Source organism: Ranitomeya variabilis, chromosome 6 (genome assembly GCF_051348905.1).
Source record: "Ranitomeya variabilis isolate aRanVar5 chromosome 6, aRanVar5.hap1, whole genome shotgun sequence".
NCBI classification, from domain to species: Eukaryota; Metazoa; Chordata; class Amphibia; order Anura; family Dendrobatidae; genus Ranitomeya; species Ranitomeya variabilis.
In genome coordinates, this window is record NC_135237.1 from 514,138,934 (window position 1) to 514,149,861 (window position 10,928).

Genomic DNA, 10,928 nt, shown 5'->3' on the forward strand with positions numbered 1-10,928 from the left:
AGTCCCTTCTTCCGTTTCGGGCTGGACCTCATAAACGGGACCCCCGTTGCCGAGCCGCCGCTTCACTCGGTACGGCCTTTTCTCCCATCGGTACTCCAGTTTGTTGTGTGGGCGCTTTTCCCTCACTAAGACTCGGTCTCCAGGCCACAGGGCTGTCCCCTTTTTAGGAGCTACCTGGGGATGCTCCAATTCTTGTAGCCGGTCCTGCACTAGACGTTGAATTGTCCGCAGCCGACGACGATGTTCTTGAACCCAGGAGTACACCCCCGTCCGTGGGTAGTCCTCCTCGGGTTCCAGCGCCAGCTCTGCCAGTCCCTTCCCGGGTCGGCCAAAGAACAGAGAGTAGGGGGTGAATCCGGTAGTGCTGTGTTTACGATTGTTATATGCCCACACCAATTCAGGGACGGACTCAGTCCACTTCGCCTTCTGGTCCTCCTCCAGAGTCCTCAGCATTTGAATCAGAGTGCGGTTAAATCTTTCACAAGCCCCATTCCCCTGTGGATGATAAGGGGTGGTCCGGGACTTATCTATTTTGTACAGCTGGTGCAGCTCCTCCATCACTCTTCCGAGGAAGCAGGCCCCTTGATCAGAATGGATGCGCTTGGGACACCCGTACACCTGAATGAAGTGTTTGCAGATTGCGTGAGCCGCAGACTCGGCAGTTTGGTCCCGCGTGGGCGTCACTACGGCAAATTTAGTAAAGTGGTCTATCATCACTAAACAATGCTCATAACCTTGATGTGCTGGTCCAATTGTCAAGTAATCTATTGCCAGTAGGTCCATGGGGCCAGAAGACCTCACCGTCTCTGTGGGAGCTCTTTGTTCTGGTGGTTTGACCAGCTCACAACTTCTGCATTGCGGACATACTTTATCCACAGTGTTCCTTAAGTGGGGGTGATAAAATAGGCGCTGTAACCACTGGAAAGTCTTTTCTGGCCCAAAGTGTGCTCCTTTCTCATGTGCTTCCTTAGCCACCTGGTCTATCATGGACGAGGGAATCACTGTCTGCCATACAAGACTGAGTTCTGTTTGCAGGAATACCTTCCGGTACAGGATACCATCCCGCAACTCGAGCCTCTCCCACTGGCGTAGCATCTTCAGTACTTCAGGTGACATGGACCTCCTCTCACGTCGATTGGGCATTTGTTCAGACACGACCCACCTTCTCAACTGAGCTAGCTCCGGATCCTCCTGTTGTACTCGGACCCACTCATCGCGGGGCTGCTCCAGCAAATTCACACAGGCCTCTTCCTGTTCAATTTCCCACGCCGCTGCCACCGTCCTGGCAGTCTTTCCAAAACCTGGAACCTCTACATCTTCCAGTTCTTCATCCTGGCTGGGTGCTGGTTTGCGATAGTTTACTCGAGAGAGGGCATCCGCATGTACATTCTCAGCTCCTCTTTTATACCAAATTCTGTATCGGAACTTGGCCATTCGGGCTACCCAACGTTGTTCTAGGGCGCCTAACTTGGCATTCTCGAGATGGGCCAACGGATTGTTATCGGTGCGTACATGAACTTCTGAGCCAGCCAGATATTCCGCGAACTTCTCAGTCATTGCCCACACCAGCGCCAACAACTCCAGCTTGAATGAACTGTAATTTTCTGGATTCCTTTCTGAGTCATGCAGAGACCGACTGGCGTATGCGATGACGCGCTCTTTCCCGTCCTGCATCTGCGACAGTACAGCCCCGAGGCCCTGCAGGCTCCCGTCAGTGTGCAAGATGAACGGTTGTGTGAAGTCAGCGTAAGCCAGCACAGGGGCCTCCGTCAATGCCTTCTTCAAAGCCAAGAATGCCTCCTCCTGATGCTTCCCCCACTGTATGTTCCTGTTTTTGGCGCAAGAGGGCACTCCCCTCAACAACTCCTGGAGTGGATTAGCAAGGCGGGTAAAGTCTTTTACAAAGCGTCTGAAGTATCCCGTGAGTCCCAGGAATGCACGCACATCTTTCACCGTTTTTGGAGTTGGCCACTCTTGTACCGCAGCGATCTTCTCCTGGGAAGGCCTCACCCCTTCAGCGGAGACAACATGTCCCAAGTATTCAATCTCGGTACGGAAGAGGTGACATTTCTGGGGTTTCACTTTCAAGCCATACTTCTGTAGCCAACTCAGAACTTGCTCTAATCTCTGCAGATGCTCCTCAAAGGTGGGGGCAAAGACGATGATATCATCCAAGTAGATCAAAGTGGCTTCAAAGTTCAGGTCTCCCAGACATCTCTCCATGAGTCGCTGAAATGTTCCTGGGGCGTTTGCTAGGCCGAAGGGCATCCGGTCAAACTCATACAGTCCCATCGGAAGGATGAAGGCCGTCTTGGCTCGGTCTTGCTCAGACATGGGCACCTGCCAGTAGCCGCTGGCCGAGTCTAACGTGGAGAAATATCTGGCATTCCCTAGTGCCGTCAGGGACTCCTCTATCCTGGGCAGTGGGTACGAGTCCCGCACTGTGCAAGCATTGAGCCGCCGATAGTCCACACAGAACCGCAGGGACCCGTCTTTCTTTCTCACCAAGACGATAGGGGCAGCCCACGGGCTCTGACTCTCACGTATAACTCCCTTCTTCAGCATGTGTGACAGCATTCCCTTCACCTCCTGGTACATCTGTGGAGGTATTTGGCGGTACCGTTCCCGGATTGGCGCCGCATCCCCGGTGGGTATCTCGTGGGTAATGGCCGTGGTACGTCCAAAGTCATCTTCATCTTTGGCGAACGCATCCTGAAATTTCCCCAATACAGCTTCTACCTGAGGTACCTGCTGCGGAGTAAGTTCCGAGAGCTCCGCCCTCATGCATTCCAGTATCTGGCGCCCTTCTTGCATTAACATGGGGTCCGGAGCTGCCTCCGCCTTGACGGTCACCAGCCACGGATCTTCTGGCCTTGCTGTCAGCTGTACCGCCTCAGTGGGGACCAATTCGTCTGGAAGGCCCAGGACTTGAGCGACTTTGCTTTTAGGGGGCAAAGTTATATCTGTCTCCCCCAAATTGATGCAGTGCACAAGGACAGTTCCATCCCGCACGGTAGCCAGGGACCGTGCGACCAATATTCCTGACGGCAGCTGGTCGGCTCTGCTGGGCTCAATTTGGACTTCGACTCCCTCCAGCGGGATGCCAGCTCGTACAGGCAGGGGAAGCACTGTCTGCCCAGGGGGCAACACTCAATTGACTGAGGCGGGGACGACAACTTTGCCGAGTTCCTTTCCGTCGCTGTATGCTTCCCGGACCTGGGCGGTCCGTATCAGTTGTTGGAAGACCCTTCTCTGGGGAGTTTGGTCGCTCCATTGTTGTAGGAACTGTTCCGGGGACTCGTTGAAAACGAGGCTTCCGAGGTCTTTTAACACATTCATGCCCAGGGTCACGGTATGGTCTTTAGCTACCTCTCCATCCACCAATACCACTCCTCTCCTCCCGAGGTCTTTTCCGCAGACCTCTATGTTCATCCATACCACCCCTGCGACCGGGATGGGCAAGTGATTGGCCGCCATAAGTTTGATCACAGGACCCCATTCGGGCCGTAGCGCCTCTGTGAAGTGATGGCGGAAATATCTCTCAGGTATGGTGGTCACTTGTGATCCGGTGTCTATCAAGCATCGCACTGCTCTTCCATTGATTTCTGCCCAGACCAGAGGGCACGTGGAAACAAGGCTGTGGGGACTTTTACTCCTCCTCCTCTGTTCTTCACGCTCTGAGCGGCGCCCCTCAAGCCCAGAGCCACCTAGTTTAAAGGAGGATGCGGGGATGGTCGGCTCCGCCGGGGACACCATCGAGCAATGTGGCCGGACTCTCCACAAGTGTAGCATGTAAGAGGGCTTCTCCTCCCGGTAGTTTCACCCTCCCTTCGGGGGGCAGCTTCTCTGTCTCGCACCAGAGGGCCGGGCCCCTCTGCCAGAGTTCTTCTGGAGGCCGCCATTTCTTCACGGACCTGTCTAATCTCCATTCTCAGGTCCTCCACCCACTGGGGAATATTGCCTGCGGTGGTGGTTACCTCCCCGCTCTGCACCCTTCCTACCAGCCCTGCCACTCCCTGTTCTTGTTCTTGCACACGCGCCTCACTGCCAACCTCAGAGAAAGTTATGTCTGGCTTTACTCGCATGCGCTCTCGCAGTGCCTGTTTCATCATTGCGTCATGCAGTCCTGTCACTAGCTGATCTCTGAGCACCACATCAACTGACCCTACCCCTACACCATCCTTTCGTCTGATAGCAGTGTGAAGCTCTTGTAGGGCGTTCATGAATTGGGTCACGGTCTCCCCCTCCCGTTGTACCCGGTGAAACAGTCGCATGCGAAGTTCCCCTACGTCAGTGGGGTCCCCATGCGTTTCCTCAAGTATGCGCAGCACTTTGTCCAGGGTATCTCTCTCCCGGGGGGACCTATGCATGACAGAATCCCGCGCCTCCCCCTCCAGAGCCATCAATGCAATTTCTGCCTCCAGGGCTGGTGTCATGGGGTGCATCCGCATCATTCCCCGGATACGCTCTGTCCAACTCCACAACATTACATTGTTCCCAGTGAACCTTGGCAAATTATTCAACATGGCTCCCAGGGAAATGCTAGACCTGGGAACTTCCCCCGCTGCTTGGTCTGCTCTATCCGCACTACCGTGTGACATCCTGCCGACTACGCCAAATGTAATAACGTGCAGGTACTGAGTATGTCACCACGGAACAGACAGACCAACAGTTGAGGGGTTTAATAACAGGAATTAGGTTCTCCTCGCAGGGAGGAAGCAATGGAAAATAGCTAGCAATAAAACAATGCAAGAATACGGGAGTTAAACAATAAAACAGAATTAAGCAGGATTTCTTGAGAAAAGAACACTTATCAGTCTCATGAGGACTTGCTTGGAGGGTCGTCTTCTCCAACGTAGGCGCCGGGAATCAGTGGCACTTGTCGTCCCTCTGTGGTCCGTGAGCAGAGTAGTCTCTGAGAGCCTGCTGCCTGGGGTTTCGGGAGTTAATGTGGTATGCACAGGCTCTGAGTCTTTAACTTTTATAGCACAGCCAGAAAATCAGGGCTCCGCACGGTAGTCTCTGTACCAGGAAAACAGGGGCTCTGCACTGTTAAGTCTCTGTACCAGGAGTCAGGGGCCAGGGTGTAGTAGTCTCTCAACGGGTCTCAAAGCGCCCCCCTAAAGTCACAGCAGAGTCCGCTTTAAGTACTCACTGGAAGCAGTCTTTCTGGGCAGTCTCTACAAGATGCAGTTTTTCTGGGCAGTCTCTACAAGATGCAGTCTTTCTGGGCAGTCTCTCTCTCTCTTCTGGAGCGCAGCTGCACCCGGCTCTGCACGCTGCTCTGCAAGCTGCTCTCTCTCCTGCAAGCGTCCCTTTCCCGCTCTCTGGCTGCTTCCCTCCTGTCCCAGTCTACAAGTCTCTCCCCTAGGGAACCTGCGGCACAGCTCAAAGGTTCCGGGCACAGAGCCGAGAAGGTAACCGCCCCCAGACTCTTCTGGTGCTTTTAACTCCTTACATGATGGTGATGATACTTTGGCGCGAGCTGGGCAGACACCAAGGAAATGACCAGTCTGCCCACAATAGAAACATGCCCGCCACGATACGGCGAGTCGCAGGCAATCCTGTTTGAGACTAAACTCCTCCCACCTGCATGGGTTCATCCATCTGCACCGGTGTGTCCTCCCTAGCTAGGACAACAGGGGGCAGATTTGGTGTGTGCCTCTCCCTGAGGCGTCTATCCACCCGGATAGCAAGGGACATGGCGGCTTCCAATGACCTGGGAGCAGCGTACTTCACCAGAGTATCCTGCAGCCTAGGTGCTCCCTCCAGAGGAATGGTCAGTGAGAGATATCTTGGGTTCCGGTTGAGCCTGCAACTGAGCTGAGGCCCAGATTCCCGTCAACTGTTGAAGCTGCTGCATCACCTGACCTCGCAGCTCCTTAAGTATATCAGTGAGGGTCTGGATCAGTTGGGCAAAGGCCTGCATTTAAGCCATGGCTCACAGGAAAAAATGTGATGGTTGGTGATAATGTCACGGTCTGACTCGACCCAACGGATGGTCGGTCAGCTAACGGTACAATACACATACAACGGGGATGGTATAGGTGAGAGGAAGGCCCTACCCATAGGGAATTGGGAATGGTCACCACATGAGCCTGTCCCTGCACTCCCCTAACGCCCTATGCGGGTTCTTCCCCCCCCCGCCGCCGCCGCCGTCAGGATACCTCATCCCTAGTAGTCACCTATTACTGGCCTGGCTAGTGCACTGGCCAGCAAGGAGCACTAGCCTTACCTCTGCGGATAATACACACAGGGGGAAGTGACAACACCAAAGGGACAAGGCAACAAAAATACCACACTTAGCTTAAGAACACTGCTGCTAAGCTCCACACCGCAGATAACAGCAACTGGACTTCAACAACCAAATGTGGCTGACACCAGAGAGGCTGCTCCTGCTAGGCTGGTCTCCAGGAAGAAACTATCACCAACAGTCAGCTGATGCATCAGGTGACCTTTTAAAGGATGGTGGAAGTGGTCACCACCTGCATCAGCTGACACAGCAGCAGTGCCATAACACAAGATTGCCAGTGGGGGGATAACTGACATTAACCCCAGATGGTCCAAAAGGAAAAAAGTTTTAAACTGAGTGGAACCAGAGCTGCCACAAATCTAAAAATGGATCGTGACAACTCATTGCTTCTCCTGGGATCTGTCTCACAGACCCCTCAATCCTCCTTCAGCTGAGGAAAGAGGAAGACAGCTGATTAGATTCGGTTCTAATCCAGTTTTTGCTCTCATTTCTGCTCTGGGTGATACCATAAGGAACCTCCTAGAGAAACAATATGGCCGAACATCCTTCAAGCATTCTATACATACCACATATGAATATGATATATTCATTCTTCACGGAGATATTGTGTCCCTGTGTGTGGCTAGCTACAAAAACGTCTGCAATTTTACCCACAGATGTGAATAGTCTCCTCGATCATGGATAAATCTATGGACTCTGTAAAACTAGAATTATAATAAAAAAAAACCAAAACCTTAAATACTGTTTTACCAGTGGAGGAGTATAGGGACACATCTGCCGGCCCAAATGGTTACCCAATATTGACAGTAGCTACCTGTTACTTACTGCACTTAGAAATATGACCTAAAAGATCTCTACAAGAGCTTTTGCCAGGTCCAAGGATCGCACTATTCTGCTGTCCACAACAGTGATGATATTTCTGGCGATCACCGGCAAGGTGGTGGTCTTACCTTGTACAGTATAAGAATCAAAATGTATTAGATAAAGGTTAAATTCACACATCAGTCTTTCTCATCCATGTGTTGTCCATTTTTAAGATGGACAGAAAACTGAACCATACAGTTTAATGGGACAGTTCTCAACTCATTCTTTAAAGTGGATTAGAGTGTCAGTTCTGTAACATTCAGTGCATGTTCTATTCTCATCAAGTTTTACTGACTAGATTTAACCCTTGAAGTCTATGGGGATCTGTAGTTGCATAACCGATGGGTCTGATGGGCACCGATGCAGCAAGATTTGGGTTTCCCCATCTGTTTTTTTCGTGTCAATGGAAAAAAAAAAAAACGTTCTGACACTTTACCTTTTTCACATTTTGAAAAAAAAAATAAAAAATTTAAAAACAGATAGAACTCTCTGTTTCTGTCCGTAACTTTCTAATAGTATGTGAAGTCACAGAAAGGTGTTAAAGAATAGTTATGTACAGTATATTACACAAGCATGTCGTGTGTTTGGATCCATTCGTTCGCCGATTTCTATTACAATCATTGCTTTTATGGGAGAATTTCTAGTTAATACGTTGCCATACAGAGCACCAGCAGATTAGTAGAATGGAGCCATAGCGCCTCTGTGTCTGAGGAATTAAGGGAGCGGTGTGGGATCAGAAAGAAAAACGGGAGTCTGCATTTTTCTACAAACAGCGCCGCTCTTGTTTCTGGCCTGTTCTTGTATTGCAGCTCAGCTCATGAGCCCAACTCTATCTCTGTAATGAAGATCCCTTTATTCCCAAGACACAATGTGTAGGCCAAAGATAATTCACCTCGAACAGACCACTAACACCAGAGAACATGCAGACTTTGGAATAACCGCTTTGGCCTAAAAAGAGGACGTTAATAACAGTCATATTCTAAGAACTGGCACAATCCCTCTCTATAATGTACGTAATAACCGGATCATCAATTTGTGTCCATCACTGGGAATTTGATAAAGGATATGAAAATGGAATTAAAATCTCAGTTACCAAAATAAGCTCATTATATCCAATGTACAGAGGAATTCAGGACGATCATGTCTAGAAAATAGGATTATTAATGTCAAAACGACAATGATGACAGGACTCGGAGGACACATTAGTGGAGAAATGGAAGTATAGGGCCATGAAAGCATTGCCCCAAAATTACTAGTGACTACAATATTACAAAATGAGCTGAACAATAGATTTCTTCTGATTACTGGAAATGCTGATTAAGCCATAGCACAGACTTGTCCACACTACCCTCGTAGACTGAATATCTACCTAAGGCCTTGTTCAGACATCCGTGTTTCGAGTATGTTCTATCCCGGGGTTTTTCACAAATAGACCACACATTCATTAGTCTCTGGGGCCATTCACATGTCTGTATATTTTGCAGCCCACGCATTCCCAAAAATGGAGACTGGTCAAACACACGATACAAGTCACAGATCAAACTCACTCAAATCAATGTGTTTAGAGACAAGGAAGGAGAAGAAAAAAAAAAAATATGGATGTCCCCCCCCATGGGTTCTGAGTGCTGTCCATTTTCTACTGTTTAATGGGTAGAAGTTTTTTTTATGTTGTGCATGAAAAGAACGGACGCAATATTAATGGTAAAAATGGAGAAAATATAAAAGGCAAAATAATTCATCCAGCACAGTGAAAAACAATTCCTTTTCACATGAAAGAAATGGACATTCAATAAAAACATAAGCAAGAGTCAACTATACTCTAGATAAGAAAAATGGATGATAGCTATAAAAATCAGTTTTAACTTTACATAAAATTTACCATGAGGTTTGAGATGAACTGTCATTTATTGTACCTTTTGTTTTGACAAACATGTAATTGTTACATTTATGTTTAAAGATTTAATGGAGAAAAAAAAAACATTTTATGCCATTAACAAATCACTATAAAATAATTTGGAGACTTTCCCATTACAGAGATAGGAAGTGAGCTGCTACTAATATTTTATAATATAATTTTCTTAAGGGGTACTTATATGAATACATCAAAAGAACCATTATCAGTACATTAATACATCAAAATCAAATGTCATTGAGAAGGATTTGGGCTCTCCATGCATGTGTCATGACTGTCACATTATTCATTATGTATGGAGCACTATGCGTGGCCAATTGCACTATATGGGGTCAGTTATAATGAATGGAGCCCAATATTCTGAATGGAGCACGAAGTGGTGCCTATAATGCTGTATGGAGGACTATGTGGTGCCCATAATACCGTATGGAGCATTATGTGATGCCCATAGAAGTCTAAGAACTTTACTGTCCAGCCTAAGATGATGCTGCAGTCACTGACTGCAGACTTTTGAATCCCTTCAGGGTACACTGAAGAGTCACCAGTCTGAGATATTGTAGAGTTTAAATTAGGTTTCACTCATGTAATGCAAGTAGTAAGTGAAATCTTTGGCATTGCACTATAACTATATTTCTTATCTGTGTATCATAAGTCTGGTTAATACATCTAGAATAGTGACAGGTAAACATACTCAGATAATGTCTTATCTAAGCATGCTCCGGTGTTATGAGCGTGCTTGTGTATTATGTTAGAGTCCCTGTGGCTGCATGATTTGCAGTTACAGCCTGAAAACAGGTGGAGATTGCTTAACAAACAGGCAATCTCTGCATGTGTAGAGGCTGTCTAGCAACTGCAAATCATGCAGCTGCCGGGACTATAACATAATATCCAGGCACACTTGTATATTACGTTATCGAGCACATTTGCTCATCATACAGAACCCTGAACCACCAAAAATATCAGCTCTCTGAATATGGTTACATAAAAAAAATAAAATAAATCCTCATCCCATTTGTAGCCTAACTAATGACCTGCACACAGCAGCATCAGTATACAGCACTGATCACATGATGGTGTGACACCAGAGAGATCTATATACACAACACTGGCATTTCTGGTACCAGACCACCATGTTCATACATCAGTATACAGCTATATACATGTACGGTGACTAAAGATGTATGGAGGCAGCTAGATCTGATGAATAATGGAGGTTATATCCTCCATTGTGGCTCATCTGTGACATGCCCTGGCCCACACTGCTCCGACACCAGTCTGAGACCTGTTCTGCTGCTCCATCTTGAGCAGATTAAAGTGGCTGTCCTTGTACTGCTCCTTCTGTCACACACTTGCCTGTGTCAACACCACAATCAGGACTGTGAGAAGCTGCAGACCTATGTGAGGTATAATGCTATCACTATAATGATATGTCAGCCATGTCTGCATTGTGACTACAGGGGCAATGTGTGAGATAGATAATGGTGGCGCAGAATCTGAGGTAAAACTTCTACACTAGTAGATGTGAATGGCAGAGGAGCACAAGGTCTGAGGTAAAACCTTCCTATATATGAACGAGTTAGATGACACTACATGGTGAGAAGTGGATTTGCCCAGTTGTTAGGTGCTAACCCTGTATTAGGCTACGTTCACATTTGCGTTGTGCGCCGCAGCGTCGGCGCCGCAGCGCACAACGCAAACAAAAACGCGGCAAAACGCACGCTAAAACGCTGCGTTTTGCGCCGCATGCGTCCTTTTTGGCCGAAAGTTGGACGCAAAAAAAATGCAACTTGAAGCGTTTCTTGCGTCCAACGCTTGCGGCCATGCGGCGCAAAACGCAGCACAACGCATGTCCATGCGCCCCCATGTTAAATATAGGGGCGCATGACGCGACGCTGCGGC